The sequence below is a fragment of the Cupressus sempervirens genome, chromosome 10 (genome assembly GCF_028749045.1).
Source record: "Cupressus sempervirens isolate cs-2001-9-10 chromosome 10, ASM2874904v1, whole genome shotgun sequence".
NCBI lineage: Eukaryota > Viridiplantae > Streptophyta > Pinopsida > Cupressales > Cupressaceae > Cupressus > Cupressus sempervirens.
The window spans coordinates 218,028,867-218,050,168 of NC_143127.1; the positions used below are offsets into that span (position 1 = coordinate 218,028,867).

A 21,302-nucleotide genomic window follows, 5' to 3' on the forward strand; every position below is an offset into this window, starting at 1 on the left:
AGGCATTTTTAAGAAAATGTAATTATCTTTGATCTACTAAATTAATAATAGTAAAAATTTAATATGAAAAGATATGTTTTGATTAAATTCGAGGAGACGCACTTTTAAGAAAGCAAATAAATGGCACATGTAATCCTTTGTGTATCCATAATAATTGATTTGCTGTGTAAAGGACCATATAATCTCGTATCAGAAGCAATTCAATTACTAAGGAAGACGCTGGGAAGATCAAGATGGAATACGCAGCTCAGAATTACACTTACTCTTACTCTGCTCATTGTGATTCTACTGCAACTGCACAGGTACAAATCTCCCTGCCAGAGAAGAGTGGGAGCAAGAGCAAATCATGGTATACAGTTATAACACCACAAGACATCAGTGAGCGACAAAAGGAGGCCATCGACTCTGTTTCTTCCCTCTGCTCTAATTTATCCCCCTCCCACTCCAAAATCCTCCTCCACCATTTCAAGTGGAATGTCTCAAATTTGCTGGATGAATGGTTCATGAACGAACAATAACTACGAAAAGATTTAGGACTCTTTGAGAAAGAGAAAGCTTCAATAAAAATGGAGTTGATGGAGCAGTTATACTGCTCCATCTGCATGGAAACCCACTCCATTACTGACATGAAAGCTCTTCATGGTTGTGCCCATTATTTCTGCAAGAATGTTGGACAAAGTACATTGAGACCTCAATTAGGGAAGATGGAATGAGGTGTCTCACTTTGAAATGTCCACACCCAAAATGTGGGGCTGCGGTGGGTGAGGACATTGTGCTCTCTTTCATTACAGATGAACAGGACAGATCAAAATATGGGCAATTTCTTGTTGAATCATATGTTGGGCAAAACGGAAGAATCAAATGGTGCCCTTTTCCTGAATGTGAGTATGCTGTGGAATTGCATATTGGAATCACGGAATGCTACGATGTCACCTGCAGATGTTGTCATCATTTTTGCTGGAGTTGCTCGGAAGAGATGCATCGCCCTGCAGATTGTGACACGGCTAGAAAATGGGTGTTGAAGAACAGCGACAATGGAGAAACGGAGAATTGGAAGATTGTGAATACAAAGCCGTGCCCGCAATGGGGGCGGGCAATAGAGAAGAATGAAGGTTGCGTGCATATGACATGTGTGGAACCGTGCAAATTTCATTTTTGCTGGTTATGCCTTGGGGATTGGCAAGGACATCCTAATTTTTATGCCTGCGACAGATTTAATGTTGATGAAATCAGAAATCCGAAATCCGAAACAGAGGAAAAGAAAATAAAGAGGGAAGAGAGGGAAGCCATTAAAAAATCCTTGGACAGATACAGTCATTATTATGAGCGATGGGCAGCCCATGAAAAATCCAGGGCCAAAGCAGAGTTGAATGTGAAGCATGCTCAGATAAAACGGTTAGCTGACAAACAATTCGTACCTGAATCACATGTTCAATTGGTGAGAGATGCATGGGCTCAGATCGTTGAATGCGGAAGAGTGTTGAAGTGGACATATGTTTATGGGTATTATCTCGCTGAAAATGAAAATAAAAGTGCCTACAAGGAATTGTTCGAATATAACCAAGCTTCTACCGAATCTCATTTAGAACAACTCCAGCAATGTGTTGAAGGAGAGTTGCAGGCTTTTATTGAGAGCGAAAAGCCTGCAGAAGAATTTAATGAATATCGAATCAAGCTTGATACCCTCACAAATGCCACTGGCCACTATTTTCACAACCTTGTCAACTATATTTAAAAGGAAGTGAAAGAAGAATGAAACACTATTTAATTTGGGGAAAGATTATGCAGGCCAAGTTGTAATGGACAAGATTAAGCAATTACAGATCAAATTTATATCTTCAATCAAAGTTATCAGATTTTTACAATTTACGAGAATGCTGTACTGTTTTCTGAATTTGATTTCAAAAATAATGCAGTCTTTAGGAAGGAATTGTCATGCACAATTTGTGTCTTGAAACTGGATTCGTAGGAAAGTAATTTTTTCTTCTATATATGCCGAGGATTTTCTTTTGTCTAGGAAAAATCAGCAGGTTATTGCTTCTATGTAGACATGTATAAGCAATTGAATTTTATAATCAGCTATTCTTAAACCAAACAGCATCAACCAAGCAAGTTCAAACTCAAAATGTTTGTGTTTAATCATTGCTGAACAACGTAAGATAGTTTTACCATTAGTATTACCACAAGACAGAAGATTCAACCTACTCTCTCTTCTTTAGATATTCAATGTTGCTGAAAATTTTCCAATTGTCTACTAGTCTATGAGTTATTTTTAGCTTGATTCTAAGTTTTGAAGAATTTTTAGCTTGATTCTAAGTTTTGAAGCCTTAGATATTCCTTTTATACTTTCTAAGTTAAATCTAAAGCATATAGCAGTAAAGATTAAGGCATTAAGGTACTTTTGTGAACTTTGAATACTGTATAGTATATGTTCTATCAGCATATATGTTGCACCTTATTGGTGCAAGTTCTAGTTACAATTTCTAAGAATGTTTTCCTTTTCCTAAATTTGATTGCTAAAAAAAATTGTCATGAGAAATTTTCTTCTGAGATTTATCTTTTTTCTCCTCTTTCTATATATAGATGTTTTATCATCAATTTATTTGAATTAATCATCAATTCAAGTAGTTTTAATATTAGGTGGAGGAAGTAATACTGCAATACTAAGGGGTAAAATTAAAAATTAATTGACATTTTAGGCATGATTAATAACATGCCAATTTGGTGAAGTGTTCCATATAAGTTATCAAATAAACTAGAAGAAAATCAAATGTTCAATTAATAGTTTATTTAGATCATGTATGAATGGAAATAATATCGCCCATTTAGACTTTAAGGAAGATGTAAAAATATAAAAAAATCAAAATATATGAGAATTGGAGAATAAGTGGAATTGAGGAAATAAAAATATATTATAGGCACATGTACAAATGACATGAATGGTGGTAACAAAATACGAAAGTAAGGAATAAAATCAGTTGAAGTTAGTCAAAAATATTGAGGTTTGTAAAACAATTTTGATGGTAAGGGTAATTTCTTCAAGTAAATATGACGCAAGGAGAATTACTTCAAGGAGAGAACCCCAAGATGCCCTTGCTAAGAGTTACATGAAATAGCAACATGACTAGCTTTGAGGCCTTCCAGGTTGTGGCCTTATACAAAATAAGAATTGCAATTCAAAGTCCTAGCTCATATCTCTATCTTCTACTCTTATTGATCTAAGTTCTAAATCTACTTTCCTACATCCAACCCAAATTCTTATAGAACCAACTAAGCCACAAGTTAGTTAGTCAAGCATTTAATTACATTATAGGTCCAATTTTGGAAGAGTAAATCAAAACCCAAGTGTAAGACAACATAAGGTCACACACACTTAAAGATAGATTTGAATGGGAGTTACAAGTCAGCTCCCAACTACGTAAGACACTGCATCATCACTAGTAACTATGTGAAGAGAAACAACATGCCTCACTTGATGAAAAGTATAGGAAATAGAGACTGTAAAGGACAACACAGAACTCAAAGAATAACAAACATCAGAATGTGTGCACATGGAACAAGGATCTAGGATAGGTCCTTGACATGATGTGAACTATGTACAATCTGAAACCAAGAGCAACAATGGTTACTTCACAAACAACATACAAGTACATAAAACAATAAATATTTTTGGTTGATCTAAGATTGCTCATTAACCCAAGATGCTCCTACATCAATTTGCAATATGTATAAAACTTGGTCTTAAACTATTGTAACTATATAATCCATTGTATACTTCTATTGCCAACCCTTTATGTGAAATTGAATTTTATCCAAGCATCTAAGTTTTTTTATATCAAAAAATTATTCAACTTTAATTAACCTAAATTAAAAAGGTTGATTTCACAAGAATATGTATTCCTCATTTTTAGCTCCTAACACACCAATTTAAAATTTGTATGAAGATCACAAACTAGTAATTATGTAGTATGTTATAATTTTACTTTATTGTTGATGTCAAGATAAACTAATACCTTGATGTTTCTTGATGTATGAGAAAGGTTTTAATTATGTCTATACCTCTATTTTCTAAATGGGTTAGGACCAAAATTTAAATATGGTGGTGAAGTTATAGGAAAAAAGCATTACATGTTTCAAGTTGAGACATAACGATTGGTGGGAACTAGGAAGGGGTGGACATTAAATCTATTTTCAATTTAAAAGTTTTGGGTCTATTAGTATGATTTTTGTGGCCACCCCAGCATATAGAATAAATAATGAAGGATTTAATCCTATCTTAAACAAGGAAACCCCAAATGCTAAACATTGTAACAAATTGTTTGATCAAGTGAAGTTACTCAAATGTTTACCATGCATATGTGTGACTTAATGTTGGACACAACTTAGTTTAATGAGGTGGTTTATTGGCTATTGAAAAAGGATTTATGCTATTCATTTATAGAAATATGTCAACTTTCAAATAGCAAATGATTTTACAAGATGGCCACTTTGACTTTAATCATAACAAAATTTTGAAGTAGAGTGAAAAAAGATTGGGTTTAGAATTTACCAACCTATTATTGGTAATGAAAGAGAATATTGGTGATAAAGTGAAAGAAAGAAAACTTTGATTTACCAAGTGAAACAATTATAAATAATGATGCAAAATATTCTAAGGATAATTGTTGACACAGAAGTTTGCACCCTGGCTTGAGGTATGACCCTCAAGCAACCTCGTGTAACATGGAAACAACCTCCAAGTGTGAGACTTCTACTCTAAGGTTAAATCTCCAGAGAAGGCCGACTTCCTTACAATCAGGATGCACCTAACTACTCTTTGAAGGAAAAGGGAGAAGGAGATGTAAGAAATCAAACTACCTAGTCTAATCTAAAGGGGGTGATGCACCTAGATTGAATGGTCACAACTCTGTCTACAATTGTACAAAACATCAATGAAAACCCAAAATACACTAATCGTAACTCTATTCTACCTTCTAAGAAACCATATGCAAGTTTAGAACTAGTTGAAGTGCTAAAAGGAAAGAAATTTCACTATACACCAACTACTAGCCGACTTTGACACAACACATAGATCTAAGAAGATGAAAAGAAACATTCAAAAAAAGGAAATATCATGCATAGATTAATGAATGGCAAGACGAGGTAAGAACAAAAATATTTCATTAATGGAAGGCAATATTGCAAAGTATAATGCTACTACAAAATACAAACATGGAAGATCCCTCAAAACATATTTACATCTACCTTTTATAGAGTTTAGGCATAACTTTGATATTACATTGAGTTCAAACTCTAACTAGGTAGAGTTGAGATTGTAGAGAAGCAATGAATGCTAATCACAAGAAATCATGATTAGATGTACATCCTTATGTTGGAAGATTTGATCTTTACATGCAAATCTAGTTCTGAATAGACAGAAGTGATGACCATTACTATACAAATTAGGTAGATGAATGAACCAAGCAGCGAGAGGAATAGAACTACATTAAATAAGCATGGAGAACACTCAAAGAGTGGTTGTAGATGATTAAACAGATCTAATTTCCATCAATGAGTTATTTATATTTGTTCTTAACATGCCAAGTTAGCCTTGCCATCAAGTCAAATGGAGTCAACCATCTAACTTTCCATGTGGACCAATGTTCCTGAAGTATATTTCCACCTTGCCCAACCTTTTGTTTTCTTGTTGAGCTATTGATTGCCCCATTTTGTGACTTCGCAACTAATTTCCTTTGTTAGTTGTTTGATCCTACAAAACCATGAAACCATCTCTTCCTGTTTAATCATTTCTTCACAACTTGTCTCCATCTTATCCCCCTAACTATTGCAACCTTCTGCTCAACATGAAAATGACCTTTCACACCATCACTATAGTTTAGAATTAATAGTCTTCTAACCATGTGATGATGTAAGGTCAATTATTTTGCATTTTTTACCCCTTCATAGCCTTGAATTGAGTGTGACATAAAATGTATGTGACCCTGCAACATCATGGAATTAACTATTTTGCACCCTTGAAATAGTTAGGGCTTTAACATTTGTTTTACCTACAAAACTACAAAGCCTCTATCTTTGACTTTATCGCCTCTTCCCAACTACCAACTGATCCTTTCCACTAACCATTGTGAACAAGTGAAGCCATTATCTTTGATCGTATTGCATGATCATGACTCAAATCATTAACCCAAAGGTTAACCCTACAATGGTGCACATAAAGTATTGGCTACTTTGCAGCATTAACCCAGGGTAGACCTTAATCTTTCGTGATGATGTGATGAAAGTCTTGAATTTTGACTAAGTTGTTTGACTTTACAACTTAACTTTGAATCTCATTTCAATGGAATCGCATCAATTCATTAGATCTTCTTTCATTCGATGAATTCCTTTGAAAATGACCCTTACAATGATGCGATGAAGAGAACTTAAATGCACCTGGCTCACCATGACACACATCGCATGCTTGTATCCCTGCAATGGCTAAAGTTTAGACATTTTTAAAATGTGGGGATATGCCAAACATAGATTTGCTAAGATCCGATGATAGAAATATGACTAAAGAACCCCGACATAGTCAGCACCCTCAACTAATCAGACACTAACCCTTTATCACTCACTCTGACTCATTCCTCATTCTACGACCCACATACTATATCCAGTCCCACAAGTCCTCATAGTAGCCTGTCACTTGCCCACTATGGCTAAACATTGCACATCTTTGGAAAGCATGAATATGCCTACCATTGATCTAACTAGATCTAGTGATCATGAAAATTGTGGGCCCCCTGTGGTATTCTTAATGTAAAACTTGATCTGGGACCATGTGAACAAGGTTAGTCGCTCCATCGCAACCTAGAACTAGACGCTAGCATTAACTGCTTCAAAGTTGTGCTGATGGTGGTCATTAACTTTTTTGCCCATTCACGACCCCTCTTATGGTTAAGTACTAAATGATGGTGACAGGGTGATGAAAGACAGTCACATTGTCACGAATTGGATTTTCTCATATGATGCAAGGGCATTGAAGGATTTAGGGATATAAGAAAAGTCAAATTTTTGTGTATCCCTCTTATCATGAATGGCAATAAATGAATTGTCCAAATGACATGGATCAAGGCTACCACCCTAGTTTTATGAGATTGGTAATATTTGGAAAACAAAGGGTGTGGGGGAGGGGGGAGAAAGGTCAATAATTCTAGAAACTTAGAGGGGATGCTTGCCTACTAAGAATGGACCAGTGACATTAAGCAACCCATTGGGCTATAGAGTCACAAAAAATGAAATTGCTTTGCAAAACTAGAAACACTGTAACCTCTGTAACTAGAAATTTTCAAAAGTTTTCTATCTCATACAGAAATAGCTTGCACTCATACACTTCTTGGAAAAACTAGAAAGCACCTACTCTACTATGTACAAAAAATTACAGATGAAAAGAACAAACAAAGCCATTGACTGATTTGTTTAAGTAGTTTCTCTTCCTCACCAATTGATTTCTTATCCCATGCATGAAGGTAGTTGAAAATGACATCAAGCATCACAAACACATTGTTGCATGGAATACCTCCCTCCCAATGCTGAAAACAATAAAACTCTCCAACACTAAAGCACCTTGATTATGAGAAAAACATGCTTGCTCTTCCTTATAGACTTCTCCCTCATGTTCTAGAATGAAATGACTGGGGGCAACTTGCTGATTTGTTGCAGAGCTAGATGCCTTATAGGTCATCCTCTTGATGCCATTGGGTCAAAGGATTCATCCTTGACCATGTTGTGCTCTACAACAGTTGCATCCTTCTAGTTTGTAAGTGGCTCCTCTTTGTGTGAAGAAAAAATCTCCACCCTATTTTTATTGTGTTCATGAGCCATCTCCTAGGGAGCTACTAGTATGGTGTGTCCCTCCACTCGTTGCTACTATAGTACATAGACATTAACATGTTAAGTTGATATATATCTTGTGACCTTAGATATAGAAATAGGTTGTCAAACTATATCAAAAACCAAAGTAGAGATAGATCTGAAACTCGAAAGATGGAAACTACCAAATGTGAACATTTGGTGGTCTTAGGAATAGATTGACTTCCCTAGCATTGGTCAACTTGGGGTATAAGTTAAGGTCAACCTATACTTGGTAAACCTAAAACTTGAATTTTCTATTTGTTATAGAAATAATAAGTCAAGTTCTACCAATCCTAATCCCAAAAAATATAAGAATCTATAAATCTTCTCCTACACATAAGAAAAGTAGACTGTGATGGGCGAAGGGGCTTTCCTTAGTGAAACCCCTATTTATGAATTGACCATGAAATGAGATAAATAATTTAAAGCAAGATAAATGCTAATATTCATCTTTCTTTTCAAACTCTTATAGATGGATTTGGATCCTCTATCCACAAATATGTATAAGTTATTGTATGTATGTATATAGAAATGTAGGATGCCCTCACAAATATTACAATGGATCTAAAATCACCAAATCATATTTCATAGACATAAGTATGTCTGATACACTTGAACAAGGATAAATGTACAATAATGATGTATGCAGATATCCTCCCTTGATAGCCAACCCCTCTATCTCCTATGAAGATGTAATTTCCCTTCTATCTAAATTGGTGTCAACTAGCTCTTTGATGAATAAACCTTTAGAGATGATCAATCTCTTCTTTAATTCCTAAACTGCAATTATAAATTTAGCTTGCAATGTTCCATACTATGGAAAATGAGGATCCTTTAGCTTAATAAATTAAGTTATTTCCCTTATCCATGTTACACTTCCTTTACTAGTTTCATTTATGGATGTACCTTACATTAAATATAGATATCTCTAATCCTCTAATCTAAATTTACTATGGTGGAATTAAAGAAACATTACTACTAGTAGAATGATGCTACTTTCCTTTGTATCTTCCCAAAATATTATGTTTTTATTTATTTATTTTATTGTGTGAGGTGACTCTTATACAAATGATAAATTTCTAGAAATCCTATTTCCTTGTGTTGGCCTTATTTAACTAAGATTTGTCTTTATTGCTTCTCTATTCGATATTCATAAGTGATAAGATGAAATTTTGGAATCACTTGCCCAATTTCCTTCCACTAGCTATTGACTCATGCTTTGTGTTGACTCGTTATTACTACTAGAAATTAATAATCAATTCAACATGATGATTTATCAACTTATCTCTATTGTATATGCTTATTTTAAATCGAATATGAATAGTTTTTTTTTTAATCTATGTTTATTTTTATTATTTTCTAACATAGGCATTCCAAATTCATTGGCATCTATAATTTGTTACAAGTAGTGGTCACTATTGCATCAAAAGGTTGAATAGTTAATGCTCAATAAAACCACTAGAATTACATAAGACTAAGGAAATTGTTAGACCATGTCATGAATCCTCACAAGGGATGTTGGTGCACTGCTAACAATCCCTATCCTAGTGTTACTTATCATGTACTATGTGGATTAAAATATATGACCATACTCCAATACCACTTGTTATAAGTAGTTTTTTTCATTTCACCAAAATATTGAAACGTTAATGTATGATACAACCACTAGACTTATAGAAAACACATTAGGTTTTATAAAGTGATGCTAGTGCACTACCAACATATCTTGGAATTAACAAGTGGGAAGATTTACTTCTGGGTTGGGGGGTGAATCAGAAGTAACTAACTTTAACATTTTCAAATCCTTTTAACTAAAACCATTCACATGCATCTAATTTATCTAATAAACTTGAAAGTAAAGACATGCATGAAAATAGACAACACACAATTTTGGTAACCTAGAAACCCTCCAAAAATGAGAAGGTAAAACTGGGGTGGGGAGGACACCTACAAAATATCACTGCAGTAATATGTAACTATTCAAGGTTACAATGTGTGACCACTTCCAATGGTCTGCCCTGTGAAAGGCCTATCCTATTAAAGACTTTGCACTCTATAAAAAGTTACTTGGTTAAAGGATTTCACTACCCTACTAAAAGTAGGCTTGGTTAAAGGACTTATGTACATTCACTTGGAATGCCACCCTGTTAAAGGATTTAAAAATGGTTGCTAGGCCAACCTAAGTCCATAGGATTTCCATATCTAATACAATTGCTAGAGAGTATTAGAAAGATTTTGACCTGATAGCTTTGCAATCTTCAATTGTTGATTCCATATCCTTGTTCTACTCTTACTGATCTAATCCTTGCTTGATCTGATATGTCACTCTATGAGGTTCCAATACTTTGTTCTTCAACAACTAGATTTTTCTATGCTGCTCTATTTTTCACTAAGTCTTTTACCCTTCTGCACTTTGCTATATTTCACCCATACATATGCTCTCCTATGCACACATAATGGGGTTTTGTTCTCCTTGTAAATATTTCAAAGACTTAGAGTTAGGTATGAATCTATGATCAATATTAAATCTTCATTTCTTGCACTTTTCCTATTGGTTGCATGTCTTCTACATTTTTCTTATTGGTTGCATGTTGATTGCATAGGTAATGCAAGAGATTCGATCTTATCTTCAAGATCCTTCGAGATTCATCCCATGTTATCTCTAAAAAGAGTTTACATCTAATTTTGTGAAGGCACTAACTCACATGTTGATTCTGTGTTACTCGACACATACTAATTGCTGATGCTTGGCACATATAGGAAAACTGGCTCACTCGGCTCCTATAGCAATTCTATTTCACTCGGCATCTATGGTGACTCAGCATCTATACTTTTCTCAGCACCTAAAGATTTCTTGACACCTGAAGTTCATTCGGCACCTGTTGAATTTTCTAGCTCGACATACATTGTAGCTCAGCTTTTGTATTATACTCATCATTAACTTGAGAATTGGTTAATTGTGTTGACACTCAAATGTCAAAACCAATCTGAGACTAACCACATAATCTTATTTTTCAAGTGATTAATGACATCTGAGTGATCACTAAAATTTATCTTTTTACTTGTTATAGTATTGGATTAATTGGACAATTTGTCTCTCTCCCCCTAATCGATGACTTGGAAATATTCCTTGTATTCACTAAGAACTATTAACTAGGCTTGATTGTGTTGAATAGATTTAAGATAATGGTGGTGTGTTGAACTATTATATGACCTTGGATGACGATAAAGATCTCCAAATAGATGTGTCTAGACTATTTTATCCACATGATCATCCCTTCTTTCATTTTGGATACTTTTTCTAAGTAAATACTAGAGTATTGAATCTAGGTGTTCTTCCCTTAAGCTATCCACTGATTGGATTATTTGTTTCTCCCTTTATCTAGTTGAAAATATTTTTAGATGCTACCCTACTGGTCCTAAGATGCTTGACTAAATGGTATTTTTTCTATACTTAAGATACTTGATGCTAATAACAATAAAATATCATTATCTTTTTATGTATGGATTGTCAAATTATGATATGATGATATCCACTCTTCAAATCAATCTTGGAAAATATCTTTCTCCACTCAAATTATTCATGATATCATTCATTCCTAGTAAAGAAATCTAGTGCCTCACTTTAATCCTATTTTTATCTCTAGAATCCGTAAACATGTGTCGCTCTCTATCCTTCTTAGGTGCTAACATAGTTCATACTATACAAGGGTCAAATTCTCTTTAATTAGAAACCTTTCTGCAATACTTCATGAACTTTCTAGGGCATATGAACCAATATGGTATGCAAAAAAGTGGAAATCATGAAAAAAAAGTTTGATAAAATTCCAAAATAGGTCTTGGTTCGTTGCCAAGCCAAGAAAAAAACTTTTAAAATTATCAACTTTGAAACAATGTGATCATGCTATGCTTAATGTAGTGTTCACATGTTATACTTAACAAAACATGATCTCATTATCAAGCTCTAGAGTGAAGCTTCTAGTTTTTTATAACCCCATCAGGTTATGAAGAGCTAGAAGCAATGAGAGTGAGATATATAGAGAGAGGGGGTGTGAAGGAGATAATTCCAAAGTATTTATCACTTCTCTATCTAAAATTATTGTTTTTGAGTGCATGTACACTGAAGACCTTTTGTCACTACTTGAGCTACTAGTAGATGGTGAGCATTCATCATCAGCATCATCATCTAACATAGGCTCACATGCATATCTTGCTTCTTTCCTTTGTTGTTTTCCCCTTTCTATCTATTTAAGTCCTTATCTATAACTTTAGTCATACCTCCAAGAAGCTCTTCCCACTCTTTTCCATTAACCAGGTGGGCTTTGTCTCTTAATCCTGAGTAATTGGTTAGTAGTTTCATTCTTAACAAAATTCATAACTAAATTCTCCATAACTATTTTTTTTATAATCACTGCAATATTTTCTTCTCAACTAAACATTTTTGTAATAAGTTGATATACAATCACATTTTTCTCTTTGTCAATCCTTTAGGCATGTGATTGGTCCTATAGATCCACAAAAGAGTTGAAATCTAGATCTAGTAGAAGAATAGTATTAGATCTATCAAGTGTTCCCTGAGGGGATATGGTGTAGGAGCACCTAGCCATCATCTAAATATAAGATATTTTAATAGATATTTTAATGATTATGTTCATTATTATATTTTGCAATGTCATTCCATGTACTGGAATCCAATTGAAAATAAAATTTGTAACAAAAATATAATGTTGTCCACATTGTCATAGTTAAGGTCTCAATTGGTTTAATATGTCAAAAGTTGTAAAATAACCCTTGAAAGGGTAATAACCATGTAAAAGGTTATTAAATGTCCATTTGGATATGTATTTAATATTTATGCAAAGTCATGGCATCACATTTGTCAAAAGTCCCAAAAGTTGTCAAGAAGATGAAGAGTTACAAAAAATGAAACAGTGTAAAATTGCATTAAAGTTGTAAAAGGAAGTCCAAATGTCATGGGTCATATTTGTAAGATCTAAACTGGCCAATAAACTATAAAAAGTCATTGTAAGGTCAAATCAAGAAAGGAAGGTAACAAAAGTGAATAGTTAAGCTCTTTTGGAGCACTTTATACTTGTTATTTTGATTGGTTTTTCTAGTTCTTTTGTTGTTTTTAGAATTTGTACCTCCATGTACAACTTGGAAATGATCTATTATTGATATGGTATATTAGGAAAATTAATAATCCTTCCATTTCTTTTGGTTTGAGTTAATGTCATGTAGATTTGAGAAAGTTATGAGCATTCTATGGATGACATTTTTTTAGGTTTTTAGAATATATTCATGTTGAAGCATTGTGTACAATCATTTAATGGATGTTTCAAGGGATTAACCTTATATTTATGGAAATAGGGATGAATTATCTTTCTAATTAAATTATTTTGGTATTTTTTTGTTAATTTTTGTAAAAGTTATGACAATTTTAGTGAAAAGTAGTTTTTAACCCTCTTCAATGGAGTCACAAAAAAATGGGTTTTATAAATATGACCATATTCAAATTAGCTAATAAAAAATTCTTACCTGAATCATATGTTCAATTGGTGAGAGATGCATGGGCTTAGATTGTTGAATGTGCAAGAGTGTTGAAGTGGACATTTGTTTATGGGTATTATATTGCTGAAAATGAAAATAAAATTGCCTACAAGGAATTGTTCGAGAATAACCAAGCTTCTATTGAAGCTCATTTAGAACAACTCCAGCAAAGTGTTGAGTGGGAGTTGTAGGATTTTATTGAGAGTGAAAAACCCATAGAAGAATTTAATGGATATCAAATCAAGCTTGATACCAACACAAATGTCATTCACCGTTATTTTCACAACCTTGTCAACACCATCGAAAATGAAGCAAAAACAAAACAAGATTGAAACACCATTTTATATTGGGGAAGACAATGCAGACCAAGTTGTAATGAACAAGATTATATACAAAGTAATTACATGTTATAGGCATTTGATCAAATGTATAGTTTCAATCAAAGTTATCATAATGTTGTACTATCTTCTAAAAAAACAAAAATTGGCATGAGTTGGGAAATCTTATTTCTTAGATTTCTCTTCTTTCTCCTTTACTCTTTACATAGATTTATTTTGTAGAATAACAAATTTAATCTTAAATCAATTATTTAAAAATAATTACAATATTAATTCTTACTATGAATAAATATTATTCTTGAATGTAGACTAGATAATTTAGTACTTAAATCTATGGTTAATCTTATAAAATAATATTTGTTAGATCCTAATATAAAATTTGCAATGGAGAATCAATAATAAATGGTTTGACTATAATAGTAAGAAAATGCATAGACTATCTACCTAAGTATTATAAAATTCTTAGCATTCATATCTAAATTTCTTAGATATTATTCATATTGAAATTTGAATACTTTTATTAATTTGTAATTTATAGAATTAAAGAATCATTATCAAATAGTGCATGTCTAATGTTTGCATGTCCAAACATTTACTATAATACGTTAAGATAAATCTTCATTAATGATTATTCTTGAGTGGTTTTATCTTAGGTAGAGGAGTTAGCACTACAGTACTAAGCAATAAAACTAATAAATAATTTAAATTGTCAATAAATTAGAGGAAATTTTGGTTTTCTATTAATAATAATTTTTTATTTGTAATAGTTACAAATGTTAGCAATTAAATACATATCCTTACAAAGGAATTAAATACTAGCAATCACACCTAAGGGTGGAATAAGTACGTCGAAGAGATATTGAAGGTGAGTTAGAGGTAAAATTTAGTTTTTTTCTTGAAACATAAAAGTGATAGCTATATAAATAAATTCAACCAATCTTCGAATTACAAAGATAATCATGCTTCATATCTTAGATAATCATGCTTCATTACCATAAATTGTAATCTTAATCATAATCCTAATGCTAGCTTACACCATAACTTAACTATAAACACAACCACAACTGTAACATGTTGTGTTGGTTCTATCCTCAACATTATTGTTGCCATTTTAAGCCATGGAATCCAATTGATTTAATAGAAAATTACAAACATTCTTCATGTTATTGCCACAAGTAATCATTTGATGGAAAGTTGTTACATTTCACCTATGTTGTGTCTAATCACGTTTCTATGTTTTTCACCCAAGGATAATTATTTTCATTTTACTTTTCATTTCTATTTATGTTTAAATTTTTAAAAAAATCATTTTAATTTATTTTAGAATAACAATTTTTTTACTATTTATTTTTTTATGTTTTATTTTTATTGAAATCTAACATTGATATCATAATATTTTATATGCAAATGCAATTAAAATTTTAAAACAAGGTTGTGTATGTGTTTTCAAAAAATTATTTTCCATTTTATAAATACATTTTTTTTAAATAGATTTTTTATTTAATACATTGTTTTGCATATTATTCATGGAATACTGCCTAGGACACAAATTATAGTAAGATGAAATCTCTTTGGAACAAACTATATACAAAATATTTTAAGTAAATTAAACTACCAGATATTTTAAGTAATTTAAACAACTTAATTAAAATGTAAACTCATTTGCTTGTCCTCACAATCACATGCATGTTTTTGCATTTAAAATATAGAACAATTAAAACTCTCAAGATTTTTCCTTTTGCACAAAGTCTATTAAAAAAAAAAAAAAAAGTGATCGATATTTCTCAAAAAAATCTACTCTAAAATCATTTCCTCCCTAAGAGGAAGAGCCAACCCAAATGTAGCTTTTACCACACTCTACAGGCTCATTTGGCAATGAGTGTGCATAGGAATTAGGAATAGGTATATGTTATTCTGGATTCACTATTCACGCATTTGTTATTCGAGATTCATTATTCTTGATCTATTTGGTTCACCTAGAATTTGATAGGGAATATGTTTACCCTACATTTGGTTGTGCAAACCCAAAATTGGAATAGGATTATTTATTAAGTTATTTTTTGTTTTAATTTAATATTTTTTCCCTTTTTCAATTTATTGAGTTGGTTAATTATTTTAATTATTTTATAAAAGGTAATTTATTTTATTTTTCATTTTATGGAGTTTAGTTAAATTATTAGAAATTTAATTTTTCTTTTTCTAAATAGAAAGAGTCATGAATAGTTAGACACAATAAAATAATCATGAAACTAGTACAATTTGTTCATCATTTAGTCATAAAACTAGTAATATACATAATTATTCATCACAATAATAAATTAGTTACCACAATCATAAATAAGTTATGAACAAAAAAATAGTATAAATCATTATTAATTTTTGTACCATTTTTATACAAATCTTAAAGTAAGTTACAATCTACAATAGTTTCTCTATCTTTTAACTACATTTACACACTTCTTCATCATTACTTTCATGTGTTGTAGATTTGGCTACGGTAGATGTAGGTGGGACATCATCGATCCACTAAAAGAAGTTACAGCCACAACCCCCCTACAATACCAGGTCTAAATTAGTGGTTGTCACAATTTAGTTCTTCAATAAAATATAAACATACAACAAAAAATTAATAACAACCTTTTGACTATTTAGACAACACAAGAATTTACATTCTAGATTACTCATTGTGTGCAAGGTCTTCATATCTACTAGGTCAATGCCACACTCACACATTGGAAAATTTAAGTCCATCAATGCTATATGAATAATGAACATATCAAATATTAAAAAACCATTCAATTAAACATTCATTAAAATACCAAAAATAGTAAAGTGCAACATTACTTTTTGTAGTGTAAGTACATACATTCTCTCTACAAAATATTTTATATGATAACTGATATTGTTGCTTGACAAGATTCATTTTAGATATAAAAAATGAATCAAAAAATATCCCAAAATAGAACACAAACATATGAGCAACAACATATATTTTTAATAAGATGTTATCATTACTAAATAAATATCTTGAATATATTTATAACCCTCATTCAAATGGAATGATGGTTGATTACTGATATCATTTATAATTGTATTTGTCAATTAAAACTTCATACAAAAATTTATCTCCAATGAATAAGAGGAGACACAAACCTATGAAAAAATAGATTTTAAATCTAAAAAATCTCAATACTAATCAACTCGTAACTATTAACCTTCAAATCTTATATATATTTGTAATATTAACCTATCAACTCAAAGATGAAAAATAATATTGATTATGGTTGTTTCTTAACAAGCTATAAATAGAAAAAATAGTGCATTTATCCAACAAAACTGAACTTAACCAAACAAAACTTCAATTTAGCCCCCTTTTTATATTTATTTAGAGAATGAGAAATATCCAGCTTAACCTAGTTAATAAATCAACACACTACTAGAAACAACTAAGCCTTGATTACAATACTAGTATTAAAGAGTTTGACACTACAATTACATTAGAAGCATTAAAGGGTTTGACATGTAGCAATTACAGTACATTAAAGAGTTTGACACAATAGTTACAATATTAGAAAGACTGCAATATTAAAAAGAAATTGCAATATATCATATCTAGAATAGAAGTTGAATAAAAAATGTTTAACACCATAAAAAATGAAATAATTAATAATAACAAGTGACATTTAGCATAAATGTTGGTTTCAAAACATACCATTATGGACTCATTAAGAACTTCAGTCTAACAAGGTTTAGCATGGCTCTCTAGCATAATCTAACACATTTATATTCTCCCAAACATATAACTAACATAATCCTCCCTCACCTCTACATCCATCTCTAAGAACCAAATAGCTCTTTTAGGTTCATGCATAAAAGTGTCACATGCCACACTCAGAGTTTCATGTCCCAGTGTGGGGATGGCTTTCAGGGTAGCTAAAACATTTGCAGCATCTTTCTTAGTATCCTCTTTATCAACCTCGATAGTGTGAGGCTTACTTATTCCCTCATGTATCATATGGATGCTTTCAAATATTACATCCAAAGAAGCAGACATGCTTGCCTTCTTCCTCTTTGACCTTCTTCTCGATGGTGTACAAGGATTTTTTCTAGTGGATGCAATGGATTGATTTGACTGAAGGAAATCTTCATCGAAATCAACAAAAATGTTCATAGAGGTATTAAAATCCTCATAATCATCTAGATCAATAGCCTTAGCAAAAAGGTTACCATCTACATTATCTTGTGTTGTTGCAACCATGTTTCCTTCTACCATGTCATTCTCGACAATGTTTTATAGATCATTAAAATAGTTGAATGGCTAACTCTTGTACACTTTTGCAATCCTAAATTCCTTTCTCTACACATTGGCATATTTAAATAATTAGATATTTATCTAACATTAGAATTCAAAAATACTTTGAATAATACTTTACCTTCAAAAGTCCATCCCATTTGTTGTCCTCAACATCCATGCATTGTGTCTCGTTCCAAGGAAATCCACTTGCATTTGCAGATCTTTCATTACTCTATACCCTACTTTCCATGTTTTCAACTTGTTTTTGAAGTTTTGTTTTCCAAGATTCAACTTCAACTCTTCATTGAATCTCTTCTCTATGGAATTCCATGCTTCTTTTCGAAAAAATCCTTTGTCTCTTCTTCCTAGTTGAACTTGCTCAAGGAGAAAATCTAGGAGTTTTCTCTCCATCTCTCTAGTCCATATCACTTTCAAAATTCTAGAAGAACTAACAACAAGGGTAGAAACGAGTATATAAATGGGTGTAGCAATAGGTTGCATATGAACCTCCTCACGTATGCTTGTCATTAGATTTGTGAAAGACATTTTTACCTTGGATATAAGAAGGTGTTATATTGTTGCAAAACTTCCAATAAATAATGAGTAGCTAGTAAAAGTGTACACTAAATATTGCTAACAAGAGAAAAAAATTTAAAAACATGATCATATGGGGTGGTTGATACTACAAGTCAAAATCATGGTGGTGCACTTTGGAAACATGGCATTTGATAGTCTCAAACAAGCACATGCTATTAAATAGGAGCAATAAATTAGTGCATAGAATCAATTTTTGACCTACTCTACCTAAAGAAAATCATATAGCTATGAATAAATGATATATATACATATATAAAAAAGAATTCAAATAGTGGCCTATGTTGTCAATTTTACTACTCCCACTTGTATTTTGTATCAAAATTTTATTGATAATGGTGACTCTTAATCAATCACTATGTGCCTTGATGTTAGGTGTTGTAGTGGGGCTTACTTTGTTGGCAGTCATAACAATAGCATTGCTTAGACTTTTGTCCAATTACATAGGAATAATTTGTTTATGTGTATTGTTGATGGCCTATGTTTATGCTTTCATTCCTTATTTATGTAAAGGTCAACCCCTTGTTTTGATTGTTATAGGAGAATAATATATCAATATGATCTTTCTAATTGAACAATACTAGACAAGTAATGGTATTATCTTGATAAAGGTCAACCCATTGTTTTGGTTGTTATAGGAGAATAATATATCAATATTATCTTTTTGATTGAACATTACTAGATAAGTAATGATATGATCTTTAAAAATGCAAGAAGCCAAGACAACAACAACACACACTTTATAAAAAATAAAGTGCAATCTCTCAATCTAGATGAAGCAAATAAAATACTTACAACAATAATTAGTCATAACCATCAAAGAAAATTTATAGGATCATATGAACACAATTGGAATCTTGTGTATAACTAATTTGTAGTACAAATTTGATATACAATGAGAAATTAAGGAAAATAAAATAAGTTGTATGCATATACATATAAAGGGCACACTACCCATGGTGCACTGAGGTTGAAACAAATTTAATATCATAATATTCATTATAAGACAAAGGCTTTATATTCATATTTTTCAATCAATGGTTTATTAGCAGATCCTTAGAGGCCACATTGGGTATGATAAACACAATGGTTCTAATTAGTCACCTCTAACAAATGATCTATACACTTATCTAAGCACTATAATAAAACATTAATTTATTTAGAAGGATAAAAAACCAATCTCAAATGTGTGCTCAACCACATTCTTAAGTGAGGAGTGTTAGTGGTTAAATAACTCATGTGCATTATTGATTGGGTTTCCTCTAGAAAACTCTTTTAGGTGGTACCACATACACCAACAAGGGGCAAGAAATCCAAGAACATTTGGATAGCCAACATCAACTAAATAGAATTTTCCTATACAAAGGAAAAAGAAGTTATAGATTGGAAATAGCATAAAGACTATGATTTACAATAGTGAATATATAATCATTAAAAATAGATTTTTATATACCAGAGGGAACTAGTAGCAGATCTTCTCTTGATAGAGCCAACACAAGAACACAACTATCTGTAGCTAACCATTCCCAACCAGTAAGAACATATTGAAACTTGCAATCAAATGAACATACACCCATTACATTTTGTGATAGGTTGCCCATTCTATCACGGTATTTTTATTGGTTGTCCATATTAATGGTAATTGGTATATGGGTTCCATCAATTTCTCCAATACAATCCTAGCATAAGAAAAAGTATTGTCAAATATTGAACAATATGCTTAAGAGTCAGGCAACAAAATAGATGTCATTAGGAGATTTACCTTAAAGTATGGATCAAAATGATCCTTCCAAACTATTTCTAAAGGAGTAGTTGGAGAAGGGGATAAGAAGTAATTTCTATGGAGCGATATGATAGCCTTCAAGACCTTGTGGAAGTAGTGACTCGCTATCTCTCCCAAGTGACCAAAGTTACGGCCAATCTTAAAATTCCTTATATTGTGGCCAAGGGTATGAAGGAACATGACTAGTTGTTCTTCTAACTTCATGTTTATCATATCTTTAATGCTCCCTTTCTCCCTTATAATATTGGAAAGTTTGAGGAAAGCTCCTCTACTTATGCATATTTGGTCATGGCAATCTATCTTATTGGAATATATAATACGTTTATAGAAAGGACAAGCATCTCTTTTTTGCTTACGCCTATGTACTCTAGCATCCTCGAAAGATGCTACTATGAATACTTCTTGGGTGGCAAGGAGAATAGCAAGTACACACAAGAGGGAAATCTTCCCAACAATGCTTCCCTAAACTTCTATATCATTAGTAGGATCCATTGAATGGCCTATAACCATAAATTGGAGTTATTGTTTGACATTTTCACATAAGCTTAGGGTGCCCATTATCTAGGTTTGACATTTTCTTATCTAGCCACGACATCGTGTATTGAGACCATAAAAAAATGTTGCTAGTATAGATGTATACCAAAACTATAGATTGGATTGGATAGCAAGCATCTCTCTACAAAAGAAATATTCTATTTAGTAAACAACGATTTATATAAGCCATTAATATGCAACATGTCTTGTTGTAATCCATAGAAGATAACAATGATTTTGTTGACCTTTTAGACATATTATCAAACCTTTTCATATTACTATTTTTCCTTTTTGTGTCTCACAACAAGACAAAAAT

The 21,302-nt window shown here is 32.0% G+C and overlaps 1 pseudogene; it reads left to right on the forward strand.

The window, feature by feature from the left end:
- The first annotated feature begins 233 nt into the window (after positions 1-233).
- Positions 234-1,735, forward strand: LOC149533424 (putative E3 ubiquitin-protein ligase ARI8 pseudogene; annotated as a pseudogene).
- Positions 1,736-21,302: the final 19,567 nt, after the last annotated feature.